Source organism: Saimiri boliviensis, chromosome 12, assembly GCF_048565385.1.
Source record: "Saimiri boliviensis isolate mSaiBol1 chromosome 12, mSaiBol1.pri, whole genome shotgun sequence".
Taxonomy (NCBI): domain Eukaryota; kingdom Metazoa; phylum Chordata; class Mammalia; order Primates; family Cebidae; genus Saimiri; species Saimiri boliviensis.
In genome coordinates this window covers 103,266,420-103,291,079 of record NC_133460.1, presented here as the reverse complement: position 1 = coordinate 103,291,079, position 24,660 = coordinate 103,266,420, and the positions used below count along the sequence as shown (strand labels likewise).

The 24,660-nt window shown below is 40.3% G+C and overlaps 1 protein-coding gene across 1 annotated transcript in view; it reads left to right on the top strand.

Moving 5' to 3' along the window:
* The window catches only part of LOC141580523 (uncharacterized), a 236,387-nt gene that overhangs the window by 90,881 nt on the left and 120,846 nt on the right, over positions 1–24,660 (top strand). Inside the window, exon 5 of the mRNA XM_074381583.1 lies at positions 23,340–23,396. The gene's annotated coding sequence lies outside the window, so the exon portion shown is untranslated. The remainder of the gene's footprint in view (positions 1–23,339; positions 23,397–24,660) is intronic.

Sequence of the window (24,660 nt, the reverse complement as noted above, 5' to 3'; positions counted from 1 at the left end):
CAGTGTGAATTTCCTAGAAGGAGATAGAACATGGAGTCTTTTACAAATATATTTGGCCATAATAACCCTCCCATGGCTTTTTTGGGGGGAACTAACATTGCATGAGTGCTGCACTGAGTAACACACCGTGACTGTTGATGAATATGGTCCTCTACCAAAGGCCAGACGTTCGTATAGGTTTCAGGGGGCTCTGGATAAGACTGTCAGACTGCACAGTCTTGTGATTTTGGTTATTAAATGACAGGATGACCAAGGCATTTGGTATGGAAGGAAAGCCAGTAGGCATTGCACCTGTCTGGGAGATGTCACCTGACTTAAGACAAATGGTGAAAGTCCTGCTGGCAGCCCAGGGACTGCCTGGAGAGGAGGGTTGGGGTTGGGAGAGCCCCAGGAAGGCGGAGCTGCCCATTCAGGCTCTCATCTCCCTCTGCTTCCAGGTCCTCCAGGGCCAAATCTGATCTGCAGAGGAGCTTCCATCAGCACTTTGCCAGGTGCTTAAGCTCAGTGGGGCTCCTGGGGCCTGGGGCTGGGCTTGCCTGTTTCTGGAGCCATCACCTTTAATCTCCTTATCTCTCTACCACCAAAACCCACTGGCTAACTCTGCTCAACAACCACCCTCCCACCCAGACCCAAGGACTCAGGCAAAACTCATCATCTTTTTTTTTTTTAAAGACAGAGTCTTGCTCTGTCACCCAGGCGGGAGTGCAGTGGTGCGATCTTGGCTCATTGCAACTTTCACCAGGTTCAGGAGGTTCTCCTGCCTCAGCCTTCCAAGTAGCTGGTACTACAGGCATGTGCCACCACACCTGGCTAATTTTTATATTTTTAGTAGAGATGGTGTTTCACCATGTTGCCCAGGCTGGTCTTGAACTCTGATCTCAGGTGATCCACCCGCCTTGTCTTCCCAAAGTGCTGGGATTACAGGCGTGAGCCACTGTGCCTGGCCCTCACTAGCTTTAAACCCCTTTACCTATAAGGCTCCTACAACTTGACAATTTAGTCACATGACTCTCCTAGCTGCAAAGGAGGCAAGGGAGGTAATCCTTCTAGCTGGGTGTTCTTGAGCTCACCTGAACATCAGGCTGTCTTCTGAAGGAAGAAGGGGAGAATGGAGACAGGGTACTGAGAGGTCACCAGCTGTCAGCCACAATGCCCCTTACTTTATTTTGGACAAGATACTTTTTCTTTCTTTTTTGAAAATATGAAAGGCCATCATATTCGTGGATACAAATTTGCAAAATATTGACAATTTTCAAAAGAGCAATGGCCACTAATTCCACTTCCTAGAGATAAACATTATTAGCACTGTAGACACTCCCCAATATTGAGGAGATATATATATATATATATATATATATATATAGAGAGAGAGAGAGAGAGAGAGAGAGAGAGAGAGAGAGAGAGAGATAGAGAGAGAGAGAGAGAGACAGAATCTTGCTCTGTCGCTCAGGCTGGAGTGGCACGATCTCAGCTCACCTGCAACCTCCCGCTCCAGGGTTCAAGTGATTCTCCTGCCTCTCCTCCTGAGTAGCTTGGACTACAGGCATGCACCACTGTGTCCAGCTAATTTTTGTATTTATAGTAGAGATGGGGTTTCACCATGTTGGCCAGGATGGTCTTGATCTCTTGACCTCATGATCTGCCCACACGAGCCTCCCAAAGTTCTGGGATTACAGGTGTGAGCCTGTCCGAGGTTATATCTTAAATTTGGTTTTATATCCTACTTTTTCAGTGTATTATTTTTGCATGCAGTTGAAAATTCTTCATAAATATTTTTAATGATGACATAAGATTCTGTCATGTAGCTATAATTATATGTACCATAATTTACTTAGTCATTCATCTCTAATGAATATTTAAATTGTTAACAATTTTTCATTATTAACAATAAAGAAAATTTCCTGGGCTTTGACCTCATTTTGGATTATTTCCTCAGGTTTGGTTCCTGGCAGTGAAACTACTGGTTCACAAGAGCTGAAATATTAACATTTCTTGATATACAATGCTGAATTGCTTTTCTGAAAGTAGACTCACCTCATTCTATCCTGGAGTAAAAAGAAATAGAGATTAGAAAACATAATGGGCTGGATGCGGTGGCTCATGCCTGTAATCCCAGCACTTTGGGAGGCTGAAACAGGTGGATCACCTGAGGTCAGAAGTTGGAGATCAGCCTGGCCAACATGGTGAAACCCTGTCTCTACTAAAAATATAAAAATTAGCTGTGTCTGGTGGCATACACCTGTAATCCCAGCTACTCAGGAAGCTGAGGCAGAGAATTGCTTGAACCCAGGAGGCAGAGTTGGCAGTGAGCCGAGATTTCGAGACTGCACTCAAGCCTGGGCAACAGAGCGAGACTCTATCTCAAAAAAAGAAACAAACAACAACAACAAAAAACAATGAAAACATCATGTCTGCTTTTACTTTGGTGGTGGTGGAATGGTTGTTCATTGAAACAATCTCCTCATGCCTCCTGGCTAACCACATGGCTGACGTCATGTGCTGTTGAGAGGATGGGGCCATGGGCATTGTTGCCCACAGATTAGGCACTGCTCCCTCATCTCATTAATGTTTCAGAGAAGATCTTCATTCAAAGCTGTGCCTCATGTGTTGAGTGATGCTGACCCTCTTGTCAATAGTAACATTTCTACCTTCTCAATATTTTCCTGCTTCTCTCTGTCACTGGATGCTTCCTTGAGGGCTCTTAGGATCAGAAAAGAGTCCTGCTTATCCTGTTCTGAAGGGTTGACTTCATGGCTGTTCTTAGTTACTTTTCTTTTCTTTTCTTTTTTTTTTTTTTTTGAGACGGAGTTTTGCTCTTGTTACCCAGGCTGGAGTGCAATGGCGCGATCTCGGCTCACCGCAACCTCCGCCTCCTGGGTTCAGGCAATTCTCCTACCTCAGCCTCCTGAGTAGCTCGGATTACAGGCATGTGCCACCATGCCCAGCTACTTTTTTGTATTTTTAGTAGAGACGGGGTTTCACCATATTGACCAGGATGGTCTCGATCTCTTGACCTCGTGATCCACCCGCCTCGGCCTCCCAAAGTGCTGGGATTACAGGCTTGAGCCACCGCGCCTGGCCAGTTCTTAGTTACTTTTCTATAATCAGTTGCCTTGGCGATGTCACCAATCCATTTTGGAGTAGAAGTAGGAGATAGGACAAATGTGGGATCAATTTCCTATGCATGGCAGCAGCAGCTGGTGTCAAATTAACCTGGATATGGGCTGATTCCTATGATTTGAAAGTTTGTGTTCCCCCAGAATTTGGTGAATTTATGTTGAAACCATAATCTCCAACGTGATGGTATTTGGAGATGAAGTCTTTGGAAGGTCACTGGGTTATAAGGGTACAGTTCTTATGATGGGATCAGTGACTTTATAAGAAGAGATAGGGCAGAATCCCCTCATTACCCCTGCCATGTGAACACATAACCAGGAACCAAATCTGCTGATGCCTTGATCTTGGGACTTCCCAGCCTCCAGAACCATGAGGAATAAATGTTTGTTGTTTAAGCCACCCATTCTGTAAGGAGAACGCTCTGTGTTTTCTTTTAAAAAAAGATCTTTTATTTGAAAACAGTTTGAGATAATATAGACAAATTTCAAACATAGTACAAGGAGTTCTCATACTTTACACGCCGTTTTCCCTGTTATAAACATCTTACATTAGTATGGTACATTTGTCACAATTAATGATCAAATATTAATATATTATTGTTAACTAAAGTCCATACTTTAATCAGATCTCTTCAGTTTTTGCCTGATGGCCTTTTTCTGTTCCAGGATCCCATATAGGAACCCATGTTGCATTAATTTTCATATATCATTAGCCTCCTCTTGGATATGACAATTTCTCCAAATTTTCCTTTTTTTCAATGAGCTTGATAGTTTTTTTTGTTGTTGCTTGTTTTTTATTTTTATTGCATTTTCGGTTTTGGGGTACATGTGAAGAGCATGCAAGATTATTGCATAGGTACACATGTGCCAGTGTGATTTGCTGCCTTCCTCCCCATCACCTACATCTGGCATTTCTCCCCATCCTCTCTCTCCCCAACTCCCCACCCCCCATTTCCCTCCCCTATTTCCCCCCAACGGACCCCAGTGTGTAGTGCTCCCCTCCCTGTGTCCATGTGTTCTCATTGTTCAACACCCACCTATGAGTGAGAACATGTGGCGTTTGATTTTCTGCTCTTGTGTCAGTTTGCTGAGAATGATGGTTTCCAGGTTCATCCATGTCCCTACAAAGGAAACAAACTCATTGTTTTTTTTATGGCTGAATAATATTCCATGGTGTGTATGTGCCACATTTTCCCTGTCCAGTCCAGTTTTGAGAAATACTGGTCAGATATTTTGTAGATTGTCCCTCAATTGGGAATTGTCTATTTTTTTCATAATTAGACTGAAGTTATGCATTTTTGGGAGTAAGACCACAGAGGTAAACTATTGTCCTCACTATATCAAGGGTACATGCTATCAGCATGGCTATCACTATTGATGTTGACCTTGGTTACTTGGTTGAGGTTGTATTTGTCAGATTTCTCTATCATAAAGTTACTTTTTCCTCCTTTCTATACATACTCTTTGGATAGAAGTTACTGTGGGCAGCCCAGGCTTAAGGAGTGGAGAGTTATAATATTCCACTTCCTTGAAGGCAAGTATCTGCATAAATTATTTGGAATTGTTCTGCACAGAATATTTGGCTGTTCTCCCCCATTTATTCATTCATTTGCTCATTTGTTTGTGTTAGTACGAACTCATAGATTTTAGGCACAAATTCTACATAAATATTTTTATAACAGTTTTATAGAAATATAATTGCATACCATAGACAGGTGCAGTGGCTCATGCCTATGATCTCAGCACTTTGGGAGGCTGAGGTGGGTGGATTGCCTGAGCTCAGGAGTTCTAGACCATCCTAGGAAAGATGGCAAAACCCTATCTCTACAAAAAATACAAAAATTAGCTAGGCATGGTGGTGCATACCTGTGGTCCCAGCTACTTGGGCGGATGAGGTGGGAGGATCCTTTGAGCCAGAGAGGTCAAGGCTACAGTGAGCTGAGATTTTGCCACTGCACTACAGCCTACGTGACACAGTGAGACCTCATATCTAAATAATAATAATAATTTGCATACTATACAACGTATCCATTTAAAGTTTACAATTCACTGGTATTTAGTATTTTCACAGAGTTGCACAACCATCACCACAATCAATATGAGCACGTTATCATTACCCTGAAGAGACTGCTCATGAGCAGTCACTCCACATTTCTTCCTCGTCTCACCAGCTTTAGGTAACCATTGATCTACTTTCTGTTTCAATCAAGTTGCCTACTTTGCACATTTTATATGATACATACAGTATGTGGTCTTTTGTGATTGGCTTCTTTCATTAAGCATGAAGTTTTCAAGATTCATCCAAATTGTAGCATGTATCAGTACTTCATTTCCTTTTATTGCCAAATATCCCATTAAATTGGTATACCACATTTTGTCTATTCATCGGTTGATAGATATTTGTATCGTTGCCACTTTTTGGCTGTTATGAATCATACTGCTATGAATAACCATGTACAAGTTTTCATGTGGGCGTATGCTTTTAATTTCTCTTGAATATAATACCTAGGAGAGAAATTGCCCAGTATATGCTTGACATAGTCATAGTCTTATGATTTTATGCTTTTTGAGAAACTGCCAGACTATTTTCCAAAGTGACTGCACCATTTACATTCTCACTAGCAGTGTATGAAAACTTCTTATTTCTCGACATCCTCACCATACTTGTTATTTTCTGGGTTTTTTTTTTTTTTGGTAGCCATCCGAATGGGTATGAGATGATACGGTTTTGAGTTGCATTTTCTTGATCACTAAAGATGTCAATTATCTTTTCATGTGCTTATTGGCCATTTAAATCTCTCTGGAGAAATGTTCAAATCTTTTGCCTATTTCTTAGTTGGGTTACTTGTCTTTTTATTATTGAATTGTAAAAGTTCTTTATATATTTTAGTTACAAATACCTTATCAGAGATATGATTTGAAAGTATCTTTTCCCATTCTGTGGGTTGTTTTCTCACTTTCTTGATGATATGCTTTAAAACACAAAAGTTTTACATTTTGATGAAACCCAGTTTACTTAAGTTTTCTTCTGTTGCTTGTGCTTTTGATGTCAAACTCAAGAAATCTTTGAATAATCCAAGACCCCTACGATTTATGCCCGTGTCTTCTCCTAAGAGCTTTATAATTTTGGCATTTACACTTAGATCTTTAACCTGTTTTGAGTTCATTTTTGTATGTGAGTTGAGGTAGGGGTCCAACTTCATTCTTTTCATGTAGATATCCAGTTGTCCCAGCAGTCTTTGTTGAAGAGACTATTCTTTCCCAATGGAATAGTCTTGATCAAAGATCAATTGATCATAAACATGAGGGTTTATTCCTGAGCTTTTAAGTCTGTTTTGTTGATCTGGATGTCTATTCTTATGCCAGTACTACACTGTCATGGTTACTGTAGCTTTGTAGTAAATTTTGAAATCAGGAGGTGTGAATCTTTCGAATTTGTTTGTTATTTTTCAAGGCTATTTTGGCTATTTCAAGTGCCTCAAGTTTTCATATGAACTTTAGGATCAGCTTGTCAATTTCTGTAAAGAAGTCAGCTGAGATTTTGATAAAGATTGTGGTAAATCTGTAGAGAACTTTGGGGAATATTGTCATCTTAACAAGTCGGATCCACAAACATAGGATGTTTTTCCATACAAATTATGTTTTAATTAAAACACTTTCATATTAATAAATCAAAGATAGTATACAAAGCAGCATATAGTTCAGTGTCCACTAATTGTTACCATGGACATGTTATGATATCCAAAACAGTTTTCTTTGATATGAATTGAGAATATAGCATGTTATATCACTATAATTATGAGCATCTGTCTATTTTTTTTTGAGATGGAGTCTTGCTCTGTTGCCCAGGCTGGAGGGCCGTGGTACAATCATGGGTCACTGCAACCTCCCAGGTTCAAGTAATTCTCCTGCCTCAGCCTTTCGAGTAGCTGGGACTATAGGCATGTGCCACCACGCCTGGCTAATTTTTGTATTTTTAGTAGAGGCAGGGTTTCACCATGTTGGCCAGGCTGGTCTCGAATTCTTGACCTCGTGATCCGCCCATCTCGGCCTCTGAAAGTGCTGAGATTACAGACGTGAGCCACCAAGTCCAGCTCATTGGTCTATTTTATACCTTGATACCATCTTAGGCTGGGAAATATCACAAAAAGAGTGCATGACAACATCTGTATATTCTTGGATTTTACTTGTATCATCGAACATGATGTAACATAAAAGTTAGACAGTATCTTTTGTGTCAAGAGTCTTCATGGAAATATGGAGTCAAGGAAGCTAAAGTAGTTCCTTATGTCCTGAAAATACATGGTCTGTCTCTTTTGTCAGAGTAAAAGTTCAACTGAAAAAATCTGGATCTTTGCCAACATCAGATTTTCCCCTAATATAGGAGTATTGTCTTGAGCCATTCTACGAGATCGCTTGTTGCATCAGATGAAAAAACTTGGTAAAGCAATACGCTCTGGAAATTCTTAAGCTGTTTTGTACCTTGGAGGAAAACTTAAAAACTAAAGCAATGCCTCTGTCAAATGTTCTCATCCATCCCAGAATCACTAAACTTTATTGCAATACTTTGAAGCAGATCATGGAGAAACTGCCATTTCCCTTCATTGGAATGAAAGTATTGACATCCCTTAGCTGAGCAAACTCCTGGTTTCCATTTGTTATTTGCACAAGGGCAGCATCAGATTTTATTTTCTGAGCCCTTTTGGAAAGTACCAAGACCTCCCATGGTTTTGTTATATATATATATATTTATTTTGAGACAATTGTGTATTCACTTAACAGCTGTAAGAATTGATACAGCTGATCTCACATATCCTTTATGCAGCTTCCCCAGACAGTAACATCTTGTAAAACTATAGTGCACAATATAATTACCAGGATATTAACATTAATACAGTTAAGCTTCAGAACATTTCCATCCCCACAAGGACCTGGATACAGTCAACATACAGAACATTTCTATCGCCACAAGGATCCCTCATGTGCCCTTTTATAGTTACATCCACTTCTCTTTTGTCCCCACCGCTCTTGATCCCTAGCAGCCACTAATCTGTTCTCCATTTATATATTTTTGTCATTTTAAGAATGTTATATAAATGGAACCATACAGTGTATAACCTTTCGGAATTGTCTTTTTTCAATTAAAATGGTTCTCTGGATATTCGTCTGTGCTGTTGTGTGTATCAATAGTTTATTGCTTTTTATTACTTATTAGTATTCCACTGTATGTACCACAGTTTGTTTACCTGTATATCCATTGGAGGAAATCTGGATGGTTTCCAACTTTTGGCTCTTATAAATAAAGCTTCTATAAACCTTCACGTATGGTGGTGTGAACATAAGTCTTTCTCTGGGATAAATGTTCCTGAGTGCAATTTCTAGGTCTTCTGGTAATTGCATGTTTAGTTTTAAAAATAAACTATAACAGTGTTTTCCAGAGTGACTCTGCCATTTTATGTTGACATCGACAGTGTATGAATGATCCAGTTTCTCTGCATTCTTGTAACCATTTGGTGTTGTCACTATTTATCTGAGCCATTTGATATGTCCTAGTGACATAATGATTTTAATTTACCTTTCCAAAATGAATAATGATGTTAAATATCTTTTCATGTGCTTATTTGCCATTACGTATCCTCTTAGCGAAATGTCTGTTTATATCTTTTGCTCATTTTCTAATTGGATTTTTCGCACCCTTGGTTCTTTGTATCTTATAACTAGTCCTATTTGCTTGACATATGGATTGGAAATATTTTTTCCCAACTCTTTAGCTTGTGTATTTTCCCTCTTAACAGGATCTTTTTGCAGAGCAGAAGTTTTTAATTTTGATGAATTCAAACCTATCGATTTTTCTTTTTAGTGTCAAACCTATTTGCCTCCTCCTAAATACTGAAGATTTTCTTCTATTTTTTCCTAAAAGTTTTATAGTTTTTATATTTTAATGCTTAAGTCTATAATCCATTTTGAGTTAATTTTTTTTTTTTTTTTGAGACAGAGTCTCATTCTGTCACCAGGCGCCAAGCTGGAGTGCAGTGGCACAATCTCGGCTCACTGCAACCTCTGCCTACCGGGTTTAAACAATTCTCCTGTCTCAGCCTCCGGAGTAGCTGGGACTACAGGCGCATGCCACCATGCCCAGCTAATTTTTGTACTTTTAGTAGAGATGGGGTTTCACCATGTTGGCCAGGATGGTCTCGATCTCTTGACCTCATGATCCGCCCGGGCCTCCCAAAGTGCTGGGATTACAGGCTTGAGCCACTGCATCCGGCCTGAGTTAATTTTTATATAAGGTAAAAGGTGTGAGACTTATCGTGAGGTTCTCCTTAATAACCCCCTTTTTTGGCCTATGGATGTATAACTGTTTTAGCATGATTTGCTTAAAAGGCTATCTTTCCTCCATTTAATTGCTTTTGCACTTTTGTAAAAAATCATTTGGCCATTCTTATGTGAGTCTATTTCTGGGTTTTCTAGCCTATCACGTTGATTTATACATCTATTTCTCCACCAAGAAACACAGTCTTGATTTTAGTAGCTTTGTTCTTCTTTTTCAAAATTGTTTTTATCTTTTCTAGTACCTTTGCTTTTCCATATAGATTTTATAACAACCTTGTCTGTGTCTATAAAAATTCTTGCTGGGGTTTAGAAAGAAAATTGTCTATCAACTTGAGGAGAATTGACATCTTTATTGTGTTGAGTTTTCCAATCCATTTACATGGTATGTCTCTCCATTTATTTAGACATCCTTAAATTTCTTTCATCAGCATTTTGCAGTTTTCAGTATGGAAGTCCTGTTCATGTTTTGTTAAATTCACACTGAAGTATTTTATTTTCTGAGCAATTTTAAATGACGCTGTATTTTAAATTTCCATGTCTATGTGTTTATTGCTAGTATATAGAAATATAATTGATTCCTGTATGTTTATCTCATGTCCTGCAACACTGCTGGACTCACTTATTAGTTCCAGGAATTTTTCGTAGGTTCCTTTGGAATTTATTTAGACAATCACACCTGCAAATAGAGACAGTTCTAGATCCTTTTCTACCTGTATGCCATTTGTTTCCTTTGTTTTGTTTTGTTGCACTGACTAGAACTTCTTGCACTATGTTGAATAAAAGTTAACAACTCGGAGTTGAGAGTGAATATCTTTGCTTTGTTCCCAGTCTTAGTGAGAAAGCATCTAGTCTCTCACCATTAAGTATAATGTTAGCTGTAGGTTTTTGTAGGTGTTTTTGTCAAGCAGGAGAAGTTCCCACTATTCCTAGCTTCCTGAGATTTTTTTATCATGAATGCATTTTGAATTTTGCAAAATGCTTTTTTTTTTGCACCAGTTGACAAGATCATATGACTGTTCTTCTTTAGCCTGTTATTATGGTGAATTAGATTGATTGACTGACTGATTTTAGAATATTGAACCAGTCTCACATCCATGAAGCAAATCACACTTGATCACGAAGTTTAATTCTTTTTATATGTTGCTGAATTCTATTTGCCAACATTTTGTTAAACATTTTTATATTCATGAGGGGTATTGGTTTGTGGTTTTCTTTTTTGATAATGCTTTTGTCTGTTCTTTTATCAAGGTAACAATAGCTTTATAAAATTAATCGGAAAGTGTTCTTTTTTTATATTTTCTTGAAGAGATTGTATAGAATCAGTGTCAATTCCTATTTAATAATTTTGTAGAATTCTCCAGTGAAACCATCTGGGTCTAGAGATCTCTGGGTTTTTTTTTTGTTGTTGTTGTTGGGGTGGGGTGGTGATTTAAAATTATACATTAATTTTTCCTAACAGAGGACTATTCACTCATCTACTTCATATTGGATGGGTTGTGGTAGTTTGTGTTTTTGAGGAAAGTGCCCCATTTCATTTAAGTTGCTAAGTTTATGTGTGTGGAGTTATCCATAGTATTCCCTTTTTATCCTTTTGATGTTTTCAGGGTGTATAGTGATATCTCCTCTGTCATTCCTGACATTGATAATTTGCATCTTCTCTCTTTCCTTGTCAGTCTTGCTAGTGTTTGTTAACTCTACTGATATTTTTTCAAAGAATTAGCTCTTCATTTTATTGATTTTTTTCATTGTTTTTCTGTTATCAATTTTATTGATTTTTTTTTTCTCTTAGCTTTATTATTTCCTCTATTCTGCTTGCTTTGGATTAATTTTGCTCTTTTTTACCTGGGTTCTTGAGGTGGAAGTTTATAGATTTGAGACAATTCCTCTTTTCTAACACATGCATTTAGTACTACAAATTTCCTTCTCAACACAACTGTGTCCCAAAAATTTTGTTTCTTTTTTCTTTTTTCTTTTTTTTTTTTTTTTTTGAGATGGGTCTTACTGTGTTGCCCAGGCTGGTCTCAAACACCTGGGCTCAAGTGATCCTTCCACCTTGGCTTCCCAAAGTGCTGGGATTACAGATGTGAGTCACCATGCCTGGCCACAGATTTTGATATGCTCTATCCTCATTTTCATTACATTCAATTATTTGTTTATTTCTCTTGAGGCTTCCTCTTCAGCCCATGAGTTATTTAGAAGCATATTGTTTAGTTTTGAATTGTTTAGATATTTTGTTGTATTTTTTTTTGCTACTGATTTCTAGTTTGGTTCTATTGTGGTTGGATAACATACCCTACATGATTTCAATTCTTTTAAATTTGTTGAAGTTTGTTTTATGGCTGAGAATATGGTGTAGCTTGGTATATGTTCTGTGGGTATTTGAAAAGAATATATGTTTTGCTATTGTTATGTGGAAGCTTCTATAAATGTCAGTTAGGTCCTGTTGTTGAGTTAATCTGTATCCTTAATGATTTTTTATTTAGTTGTTTTATTAGTTGTTGAGAGAGGGGTGTTAAAGTCTGTGATTAAAGTTATGTATTTGCCTATTTCTCCTTCCATTTATCAGGTTTTAAATTAAATAAGTTTTTTGAGATAGGGTTCTGCTCTGTTGCCTAGGCTGGTCAAACTCCTGCACTCAAGTAATCTGCCTGCCTGGGCCTCCCAAAGTCCTGGGATTATAGGTATGAGCCACCATGCCCAGCCTAGTTTATCAGTTTTTGCTTCACATATTTTGCAGTTTTGTTGTTTGGTGTATGCAATTTAGGACTGCTATGTTTTCTTGGTCATCATATAATATTTCTTTCTGTATCTGCTAATTTCATTTGATTTGGAGTCTACTTTATCTCATAGTAACGTAGTTATCCTTACTTTCTTTTGATTAATGTTTTCATGGTACATTTTTTCCATCCTTTTCTTTTAACCTGCCTATATTGTTATATTTGAAGTGAGTTTTATGTAGACAGCACATTGTTGGGTAATGTTTTTAATCTACCTTATCAATCTTTGTCTTTTAATTGGCATATTTAGATCATTTACATTTAATGTATTTACTTATATGTTATGGCTAAGACTGTTATTTTATTTTTTTGGGTTATTTTCTTTTTTGTTTCTTTGTTTTCTTGTTTCAGCCTTCCTGTGAGTTACTTGAACATTCTTTAGAATTCCACTATAGATATTTATTTATCTGTAGTGTTGAGTGTATCTCATTGTTTAGCATTTTTAGTTGTTAATGTAGGTATTCCATTACATGAACATAACTTATCATCGTTTATGGTATTGTTTTCTTACCAGTTTGAGGTAAGAAAACCTCACTTCCTCTATGTTTATTCTTTTACCCTTTCTCATTTATAATACATTTGCCTCAATTTTTTCTTCCACATACATTTAGAAATACATCAGATATGGTTATAACTTTTGCTTTAATCTTCAAAAGGAATTTAGATAACTCAAGAGGAAAAGGAAAATTTATTGTATTTCTCATACTTTTCCTTTTCATTTCCTTCATTCCTTCCCAACGCTCTAAGGCTTCTTCTTCTCTTGTTTACTTTTTCTTCTTCTTTTTTTTTTTCTTTTTAAAAGAATGGTTAGGCTGGGAGTGGTGGCTCATGCATGTAATCCCAGCACTTTGGGAAGCCAAGATGGGCAGATCACAAGGTCAAGAGATCAAGATCATCCTGACCAACTTGGTGAAATCCCGTCTCTGCTAAAAATACAAAAATTAGCTGGCTGTGGTGGCACCCGCCTGTAGTCCCAACCACTTGGGAGGCTGAGGCAGGAGAATCACTTGAATCTGGGAGGTGGAGGTTGCAGTGAGCCGAGATCACGCCACTGTGCTCCATCCAGCCTGGTGACAGAGTGAGACTCCATCTCAAAAAAAGAAAAAGAAAAAAAAAAGGTTAATGTTCTTTAACCATTCATTTAGTATAGGTCTTCTGTGGACAAATTATCTTAGTTTTCCTTTATCTGAAAATGTCTTTATTTTCCCTTTTTTCTGGAAGAATATTTTTGCTGGTTATGAGATTCTGGGTTAATAATTTTCTCTTTCACCACCTGAAAAATATGCCACTTCCTTCTGGTCTCCATGGTTTCTGATGAGAAATCCACTCTCATTCTAATTGTTTCCTCCCTAAAGGTAAGATGTCACTTATCTCTGGCTGCTTTCAAAACTTTTTCTTTGTCTGTAGTTTTGAGAAGTTTAATTATGATATGTCTTCATGTGGATTTCTTTGGGTTTATTCTGTTTGGCATTCAGTCAGCTTCTTAGATCTGTAGGTTTATGCCTTTTGCTAAATTTGGAAAGCTTTCATCTATTATTTCTTTGAGTACTTTTGCAACTCCACTGTCTTTCTCTTCTCCTCAGTGACTCTGATGACATAAAAGTTATATCTTGGCCGGGCATGGTGGCTCAAGCCTGTAATCCCAGCACTTTGGGAGGCCGATGCGGGTGGATCACGAGGTCAAGAGATCGAGACCATCCTGGTCAACATGGTGAAACCCCGTCTCTACTAAAAATACAAAAAATTAGCTGGGCATGGTGGCACGTGCCTGTAATCCCAGCTACTCAGGAGGCTGAGGCAGGAGAATTGCCTGAACCCAGCAGGTGGAGGTTGTGGTGAGCTGAGATCGCGCCATTGCACTCCAGCCTGGGTAACAAGAACGAAAACTCCGTCTAAAAAAAAAAAAAGGTATATCTTTTATTTATAGTACCACAAGTCCCTGAAGCGCTGTTCCTTCTTTTAAAAAACTAGATTTTCATTGTTAAAGTTGGATATTTTCTATTGTTCTGTTATCCAGTTCACAGATTCTTTCTTCTATTTCCGCCATTCTGCTACTGAGCCCAACCATTGAGCTTTTAATTTCAGTTATTGTAATTTTTAGTTCTAAGGTTTTTGTTTGGTTTTCCTTTACATATTCTGGTTATTTGCTAAGATTTTTTGTTTCTCCTTTTTTTTCTCCAGCTTTATTGAGGTATAATTAACAAATAAAAATTTATATATGTTTAAGGTATACAATGTGATATTTTGATGTGTGTATACATTGTGAAATGATTATCACCATCAGACACTTACTAGTTTTTTACTTGCTTCAAGCACATTTGTAGCTTCTTGCTGATGCATTTTTATTACGGCCGCTTTAACAAATCTTAAACATAATTCTAACATCTATGTTGTCTTGGTGTTGGCATCTTTTGACTCTTTTTTTTTTTTTTTGAGATAGGGTGTTGTTCTGTCACCCATGCTAGAGTGCAGTGGTACAGTCATGGCTCACTGTAGCTTCCACCTCCTGAGATCAAGTAATTCTCCTGCTGCACCTCCCAAGTAGCTGGGACTATAGACACATGCTACCATGCCCAGGTAATTAAAAAAAAATTTTTTTTTTTGTAGAAATGGAGTCTCACTGTGTGACCCAGGCTGGTCTTGAACTCCTGGACCCAAGCAATCCTCCCACTTTAGCCTCCCAAATTGTTGGAATTACAGGCATGAGCCACTGTGCCCAGTCCGACTGTCTTTTAAATTTAGTTTGAGCTGTTTATGGTATTTGGCATGTTGAGTAATTTTTGACTGAAAACTGGACATCTTTGCACTGAGATTCTATAACTTATTTAAACTTTTTGTTTTAGCTGGATTTTTCTGGTGCTGCTTCAATAGGGGAAGTTGTAGCACTGCCTTCTTACTGATAGATGGAGGTGGAAGTCTAGGTTTTCCAATTAGCATCCATTGACATCTGAGGTAGAGGGTTCCTTATTACTGATGTGTGGGAGATCTGGTGTTCCATCTGGTCTTCACTGGTGGGCAGAGGTGAGGGCTTATATCACCTGGTAGGGATGGATGAAAGTCCTGGCTCCCTACTTGGCCTCCTCTGGCACCACTTGGGCTGGGGTAATGGGACACCTCATTACATCCTAATGAAAGTGAAAATTCAGGTTCCTCAGATGACCTTTGATGATATTATAAGGGTGGGACCACCATTTTTACTATGGTATGTAACTGGAGTAGAGTGGCTATTAGCTACGAGTTTTTTGTCTTGTGAGATGGGTTCTTTAATGGCTTTTGGCTAGAGAGGGCAGGCTTTTGTTGGGACTTCGTGTTTGTTTGCATTTGTTGGCACGTCTGTGTTGTTGGCTGCTTCCACTTCATGTATGGAATGTATGAGCAAAAAGAAAGCCCAAGAAACTCACCACTATGTAATTTCTTGGATCCTGGGGTCCCTAGCTGGCCTGCCTTCTTCTCTTCACTTTTCAAAGTCTTCTTACATGTGCTTTATACTTAATGTTTAGGATTTTTAGTTGTATGTAGTAGAAGAAATTGGAAAGTTTTTTTTTTTTTTGAGATGCAGTTTTGCCCTTGTTGCCCAGGCTAGAGTGCAATGGAGTGATCTCACTCACTGCAACCTCCACCCCCCGGGTTCAAGCGATTCTCCTGACTCAGCCTCCTGAGTAGCTGGGATTACAGGCATGCACCACCATGCCTGGCTAATTTGGTAATTTTAGTAGAGACGGGATTTCTCCATGTTGGTCAGGCTGGTCTTGAACTCCCGACTTCAGGTGATCCACCTGCCTTGGCCTCCCAAAGTGCTGGGATTACAGGTGTGAGCCACTGCGCCTGGCCGAAATTGGGAAAATTATGTCTACTTCATCTTCCTCAGTGGGGAAGTCTCCTCTGGATTCATGAACATTTATTCAAACTCTGGGTTCTAATCTAATACTACTTTTTTTTTTTTTTTGCTAAAAAAATTTTCAGCTATGGTCATTGGAAATGTCTGTTTTTTGTGTGTGTTAGAATCCCCCTGAGCTGCTTCAAGGGCCAGGAAAAGAGGACCTCATGAAAGGGACCTCATGAAAGGACCAGGCATCCACTTCCATGTGGAAGGAAAGGTTTGATTTCCTTCATTGGGCTTCTGAGCCCTTCTTCCACCTGACAGCTTGAGTAAGAGTCTAACTTGAAGCCATTTCTGAGGCTCCCCAAATAACTGTCCAACATAAATTGGAAGCGCGCTAATTAACTGATTGCAGGGCACAGGTCTCAAATCCCTGTCTCTCCTCCCTTGCACCTCGATCTTGCCTATTTGATTGTGACAATTCTTCCTCCCATCTTAGCTAGTGAGGAAATGGGATATAGCCAGGGTGATCACTTATTTGGGGTGACAGCAAGTAAACATGAAAAATGTGCTGGGGAACACAAAACGACAGTGATCAGAAAGGCTTTTTCTTTCAACCTAAATCATGATGTTTTGGGCGTCAGCTAGAGTTTTCCAAGTTATTTATAACTGTCCATCCCTGTTAGAGGATATATGTTTTATCTAAAAATAGGTAATCTTTCCTAATCAAATGATAAATGTGTGTGTCCCAAATGAAAGCCTCATAGTTAGCCACCTCATTAACAGAAGTTCAGGTGAATAATGGAAATATTACCAGGATGACACTGGATCAGATGCCTCGAGGTGCTCAGTGCTTGGACATTAGGGCTCTTTGAATTTTCTTGGTGGAAGTCCCCTCATGTTAGCAGAGGTAGCCTTCACAAGCCATGTCTTTTAGAATGATGTTCAAGGTACTTCTTAATCCTAGCAGCTAATTATTGTGCGTGTAGGAGGTTTTGGGGTGTGTGTCCTCTTGGAGTTTATGTTGTGTAGAGTCAGCATCTGGCTCTTTCTCTCCAATTCTTTTTGAGGGATCCCAATGGGGCATCTAGGCCCCAGCCTTAGAGGGTGTTTGAAACTCATTTCCTCTTCCCACTTAGGGAAATTCCCAGAGTGTTAGAGCTGACAGGAACTTACTCACTGCTTCTCAATTCTGGCTGCTCATTAGTAACATCTGGAAAAAAACCCCAAAAAACAAAAACCTAAAGCCTGGGCCCCACTTTGAGAGATTCTAACTTTTTTTTTTTTTTTTAACACCAACTCAATAAAAGAGGTAGTGTTTTAGTCACCATTTAACAGATAGAGACCCTGAAGCCCACGTTAAGTTTCTCCCAGACCCCATGGTTGCCTGAGGTTAGGGTCCTGAACCTTAATCAACCTGTAGATGAGCCTTTGTTGGTTTCCTTCCTCAACACCAGTGGTTCTCCAGCCTGATTGAATGTTCAAATCACTTGGGGAGAATTTTTTTACAAATATAGACACCTGGGCCCCACCCCGTGCTTCTGGCTTAACTGGTCTGGGAGGAGGGTCGGTGCACTGATGAGCTTTTTAATATCTCCAGGTGATTCAAATGGGCACTCAGGCTCTAGAACCACTGTTTAAGAGCAAACAAACCACTCATTTTCTAGAAATGGGCCTCAGCACCCAGGGTTGGGAGGTGAGCTGGAGGTAATGCCCAGATCCTCCCATGCTGCCCAAGTTTTGACATAGCAGGGGCATGTGGCTGAATATGGCCCTCAATCTTTTAGTTAATTAATTTCAGTTTATATGGTGTTTAAAATATTTTTCAATTGGTTGAGACATTTAGAAACTGGGAGATTTCGCAAAAAAGTCCAGATTTCAGAATTTCTTAAATATATCGTAGTATCTGGTAAAACTTGGCTGGACTGAGCTTGGGACCAAGTTGTCCTTTCCAGTTAGCCACATCCTTGCCGCCTTCCTGGCATTCCCATCGCTGGCCTCTGAGGGCACAGGAGTTTGCAACCAGCACATTCCCTTCATTACTGCCCCATGATGTCCTCCATCACAAGTACATAAATAATGGTCATACCTGCTTTTCCAGGTGGCAAACACCTTAAGGGAGCGATTTTTAACCTGAGAGCAATTCACCTCCACGGGACATTTGGCAATGTCTGCAGATAAGTTCAATTGTCACATCTTGGGGTAGGAGTGGGGTGAGGGACAGTGCTCCTGGCATCTAGTGGTTAGGGGCTGGAGATGCTGCTGAACATCCCACAGTGCACAGGACAGCCTCACAAATAAGAATGATCCTACCTTGAAGGTCAATGGTGCTGAAGTTGAGAAACTGCCTTAAGTCTGTTCCTCTTGCTCATTTCTGAATCTCTTGGTCGCTTCATGATACATAATAAGTGGTCAATTAAACGCCAGTTGGCTGCCTGACTCAGGTCAGGCATGTTGGCTTTTCCTCATGTCCCTGCTGAGTTCAGGTCTAACACACTGTTGCTTTGCTCTGAGTGCACCATATGGCCCCACAATAAATGACTGAGTCAATAAAGAGCCTGCCATATTTTAAGTGATCTTATGAATGAAATCCAGAGCAGGAACACAAGTATTTCATCTGAAGAAAGAGACTAATTAAACACAAGATTGCAGTAAGTACATTTGTTAGGAGAACCAGAGGCGTTCTGCTGTGGGAAAACTCATTGCTCATTCCTAGAGCAGGATAATAGGGAGGGAGTCTTAATCATGCTTTTAATGATCAAAGGTATTCTTAAGATCAGTCCTTTCATTAACTGGGTGAAGAGCGATACTGACCTAGTGGGACATTTCAGGCGGCATAAATTAATAATGAACTGCTGCACGAGATCTGCTGGGTATTGAGTTCACAGGCCTTTGCAGGAAAAGGCCAGAGGAAATTCAGTTAATGCTCTTAGGAGCGGATGTTAAGGAAGGAAAGCTGGGGCACGCTGCACTAAGCCTCCATGACACCCTTTCAGTGACTGCTTGGGAAGGAGACCATGGAGTGTGCTTGACTTTATCAGGCCACCACTGTGTCTGGTGAGATGGTGTCCAGGATGTCCAGGATCTTTTAGCGATGTCCAGGATGCGGTTGAAAAACTTACAGTGACCAACCATCCAGGTTTGCCTGGGACTCTCCTGTAGTACTAAAAATCCTATGTCCTGGGAAATCCCTTCCTGGGATGTGAAAAGTCCCAATTTCCAGTGATGGGTAGGGTATACACAGTTGTGTGGGAAAGTGCAAAACCCATTCTACAGCCCAAAATATAGGACTGAATGCAACACTGATTGTTAAGTGGATATCAAATAGGTCGTTTGCCTTCCATAGCGGCAGTTGCTGTTTTTAACCCTGACTGTTGATGTTGGGTGGGATTTTGAAGGTGCCCTTTGTTACCCTTATTTCTATATCTAGCCTGAAATGAATATGAGCAAGATATGGCTTCTGAAGTCAGGTATCTCCCCTTGGATCTTAATAACCTCAATTTAAATCAGGTGTCCCCTATGAGCTTGTATTAGCCATGCGGCTTGGGGGAAGCCGTCTCACCTCTCTTGAGACTTGTTTTCCCATCTATATGGTAGAGAGAATAAGAGCACCCCTAGAGGTTTGTAATGAGGAGCAAATGAGACAATGCTGTAAAATGCCTATGGAAGGGCTTGGTTCAGAGGAAGAAATCAATACATGTTACTGCCATTAATAAATAATGTTGTCACAGCTCTGATGATTACCATCGTCGTTGGTGTGGGCGGCCCAGTGGGTGTGACCAGGTTGGATGGGAAAGCACAGGGCTGTGCTCTGAGCAGCTTTCCTGCAAGCACCGTGATTGCACAGGGATGACAGGGACTTCCCTTGCACACGGCAGAGAGACGTGGCAAGATTGTCCTGGAGCCTGTTCTCTGGCGGGCCTGGACTCCAGTCATCTGGGCAGGGTCTTGGGAGTGGTGATGGGAGGTGGAAAGGATACTAGTTGGGGCTTCAAAAAGCTGTTTAGAAATGCAGGTGTTTCACCTGCCTTTCTCCGTAGAGGGCTCCTTTCTATGCAGGATGGCATCAGATGGGAGAAGTGGACCGTGTGGACCCCTAAACATTTAGGGGACTATCTTCTGGTGGGCCATGCTCACATCAGTGAGGCACCCAACAGGTCTTTGGGGCCTGGAAGTTTCAGAGAATACAGGCTCCACACAGCCCAGTTCTGGCCCTCTCTGTCCTTGACAACCCCTTCCAAGTTCCTCCCCTGCAACTCCCCCACACCCCTCTTCTGGATGGGGTCAGCCAGCTCCCTGTGACCGTTTCTTTACATTTGCATGAGCTTTCACCGCCCCCCCCCCATTAAAATATTATAAACATAGGAAGAGGTACCTAGGGCAGTTTTGTCTCAGTCAAACCTTTCCTGTTTTTAAACAAAATAAAACAAAACAAACAAAAAACCCCTGCAATTTTGGCCAGGTGCAGTGGCTCACATCTGTAATTTCAGTACTTTAGGAGGCTGAGGTAGGCAAATTACCTGAGATGAGGAGTTCAAGACCAGTTTGGCCAACATGGTGAAACCCCATCTCTACTAAAAATACAAAAATTAGCTATGTATGGTGGCGCATGCCTGTAATCCCAGCTACTCAGGAGGCTGACGCATGGGAATTGCTTCAACTCGAGAGGCAAAGGTTGTAGTGAGTCGAGATGGCACCACTGCACTCCAGCCTGGGCAACAAGAGCGAAATTCCATCTCAAAAAAAAAAAAAAAAAAGAAAAAAGAGAAGCATGAACTCTGCTCAGCTGGCTTCTGCCAACATAAATGTCTTCTTACAGGGCTGAACCAGGGCCTGCGAGGAGAGCAAAAGCTTCATCTTCCTGGGCTCAAGTGATCCCCCTGCCTCAGCCTCCTGAGCTGTCAAGTAGTTGGAACTGGCTTGCTCTTGTAAGGTTAAGGAAGTTCCCTGTATTCCTAGGGATTTCGTTTTTTTAAAAATTAAGAATGGATGTTAGATTTTTTCTTTTCTTTTTTCCTGAAGTATCTGGCACAGAGAAGGATATTTGATTTTGCCAACTAGTTTTTCTGAGTCTGGTGAGGTCATCACGGTTTTTCAATTTTTACTTTATTAATATGATGAACGATCTTGACTGATTTTTGAACATTATGCCAATCTTGGATATTAAGCCAATTTCTAGGATAAATCCTGCTTGATCAGGATGCATATCCTCATTGTTGGAATTAATTGGTTATATTTTGTTGAGGATATTCATGTCTATGTTCATGAGGGCTGTTGCTTTGCGGTATATTTTCTTGTCATATCTGTTAGGCTTTGGTATCAGGATAATGCTGGCCTCAGAAATGGAGTTTAGAAGCGGTTTTCCCTTCTGTAATTTTCTGAAAGAGTTTGTGTAGAATAAATGTTATTTCTTCTTTGAATTATTGGTGGAATTCACCCATGAAACCATCTGAGCAAGGAATTGATTTCTTTGATTTTTCTTACTTTCTTTTTTCTACTTATTTTAAGTTTAGTTTGCTCTTCTTTATCTAGTTTCTTAAAGTGAAAGGTGAGGTCATTAATTTGAGACATTTTTTCTTTCTCTAATACAGTCATTTAGTGCCATAAATCTTCCCCTAAGTACTGCTACTTTAGTGGCACCTAACAAATTTTTACATATTTCATTTTATTTTTATTTATTTATTTTTTGGAGACAAAGTCTCGCTCTGTTACCTAAGCCAGAGTGCAGTGGTGAGATCTCTGCTCACTGCAGCCTCCACCTCTTGGATTCAAGCAATTCTCATGCCTCAGCCTCCTGAATAGCTGGGATTACAGGCGCCCACCACCATGCCTGGCTAATTTTTATATTTTTAGTAGAGACAGTGTTTTGCTATGTTGGCCAGGCTTGTCTCAAACTTCTGACCTCAGATGATCTGCACACCTCGGCCTCCCAAAGTGCTGGGATCACAAGCTGAGCCACCACGCCTGGCCTATATTTCATTTTAAATAACTACAAAATACTTTCTATTTCCCTTATGACTTCTTAGACCTATGAGTTATTCAGGAATTCTGAGTTATTCATTTCATCTCCAAGCATTTGCAGACTTTCTAGAAATCTGGAGTTTTCTGTCCTCTCTTCTTTCTGGTATATTGTCCTGTGAATTCTAACTATCGTGACCTCCTTGGACTCTCGGCTCTGTCTCCTCAACTCAGGAATTCTCCCAGGTGCTGCCTGGTTCTCCCTGTTTGGGCCGCAGTCAGGAAACTCTCCCAAGGCAACAAGCCAGGGCAATTGTAATGTTCATCTGGTCTGTTTTATGACTCTCTGGGATCACAATCTTTTATAGCCTAGTGTTCAGCCTCTTGACAACTGTAGTTTCAAATATTGTCCAGCTTTTAGTAGTTTCAGGCAAGAAGGTTTTATGGGGTTAGATTCCATCTACATTCTGCTTTAAACTCACTGTTGTGATTGCAAAAATCAGAACATTTTGCCATCTTTCCCTCCTTATCTACTTCCCCGCAATGTTTCTATTACCTCCATGCTCTCTCTACATTCTGTGATTTCATGCATCCTTTTTACTCACTAATCTTTTGGCATTTACCCTCCAATGCAATAGATTTCTCTTTGATCAATACTATGCAATATGCACACAACGTATTTCTTCTTCACCTTCCCACTCATTAGCCAAAGAACAAGAAGCATTACTCTGCCGTCTTCACGCACACATGTGTTCTCTCTGTCTTCCTACTCAGAGTACGATTGTGGGGTGTTTCTCCCCTTCAAGCTCTTCTGTAACCTTCACTCCAGAGTATTCCTTCATCTCCTTCTTACCGGCACTATCCTGGACCAAATTTTCCTCATGGCTGGCTCGTAATAGTCTTGTTCTTTCCAGGCCCACTCTTCTACACACGATGCCATCGTAGGTGTTTCCGTAAAGCAGTTTTGATCATAGCACACCTCATACTTCTTCAGTGACTCCTTCTGTACTCAGACATTATGCCTAAGGTTTTTGAGTTCCTTCCTTCGTAAAGCCTTTTTCCATCTACCAGTTGCATGTATTTTCTCCTCTGTGCCCCTGTGGTGGGTCTGTTTCCTCCTCTCATCTTTATACCCATCACTTTCTTCCTTGAAATGAGCTGTGGACTGCTGACTCCTTACTAGCCCATAATCTCTGTGAAAGTGCACTGGAATCAGGACATCTCAGAGAGCCTGATATGTATTAGGTGCTCACAAAATATCCCACATGCCATCTTGTTTCTGGATGGCACATCCTCTCCAACTGAAACAGGCCCTTTCTCCATGTTTCAAGGTAGATGGCCACTGACACTCTCCAGCATTCTTCTAGCACCAGGTTCTTCAGCTCCAAATTGGTAAGTCTAGGGCTTGGGTCAGGGGACTTACTGGTCCAGCCTGGGCATCATGGCTTCCTCTGGACCAACCCTATCCAGTATTTAAGAGAACTAAATACTATGATGGGTCCCAAGTCCCAGATGTGGAGGTAAATAACGGAGGAAGACTGGGAAGCTTGTGTGTCATACCAACAGTTGTGTTCTACAGCATTCAAGAGCCACTCCTTCCTGCATCCAGGAAATGGCTGCGCATGTGGATGACCTGGTTTTGAATTGGTGCCTCTGTGGACCTCACTCCTAATTGTAGTTTATTAAAGTCCACTCACCTCTCTTAAACTCAGGTGTGATTGTAAACATTTTATGCTTTCTTCTAAAAATCAGATTGAAATAAACATGATTGTATGATCCATCAAATATTAACACAACTAGAAAGTAGCACATTCTACTTCCTTGTATAGATAGTATTAAATTCCTGGGTTTCCATTTCACACAGTGCCCCTGCATATGATCAAACACATCTAATCTGAACTGCTTGTGTGTGGAGCAGTCTGGATTAGAGAACCATCCGAATCCTGGTATTTATTTTACATAATTCATGTTTCCCTATTACTGATTAGAGTTCTTGTATCAGGTCATTCTTGCATTTCTATAAAGAAATACCAGAGGCTGGGGTAATTTAATAGGAAAAGAGGTTTAATTGGCTGTAGTTCTGCAGGCTGTATAGGAAGCATGGCCCTGGCATCTGCTCAGCTTCTGGGGAGGCTTCAGGGAGCTTACAGTCATGGCGGAAGGCAAAGAGGAAGCAGGCACATCACATGGCTAGAGCAGGAATGAGAGAGAGTGTGTGGGAGTGTCACACACTTTTAAACAACCAGATCTTGCATAACTCACTCATCTTCAAGGAGATGGTGCTAAGCCGTTCATGAGGGGTCTGCTCCCATGATCCAGACACCTTCCACCAGGCCCCACCTCCAACACTGGGGATTACATTTCAACATGAGATTTGGTGGGGACACGGGATCCAAACCATATCAGTTATTCTATAGACAAACGGAATTTATTCTGGCTTACGTAGAAATGATCTATTAAGACATCTAGCCAGTCCACAGAATGGTTAGGGTAACTGAAGAAATGGGCTCTCTGCTAGGATCCAGGACCCTTCTCTCTCATGAAGTTCCTTCCCACAAGTCAAAGCGTCGAGAAAGCACCTCTCTGTCTATGCAAAGAGTGTATGTAGGCCAGGTGCAGTGGCTCATGCCTATAATCCCAGCACTCTGGTAAGGCT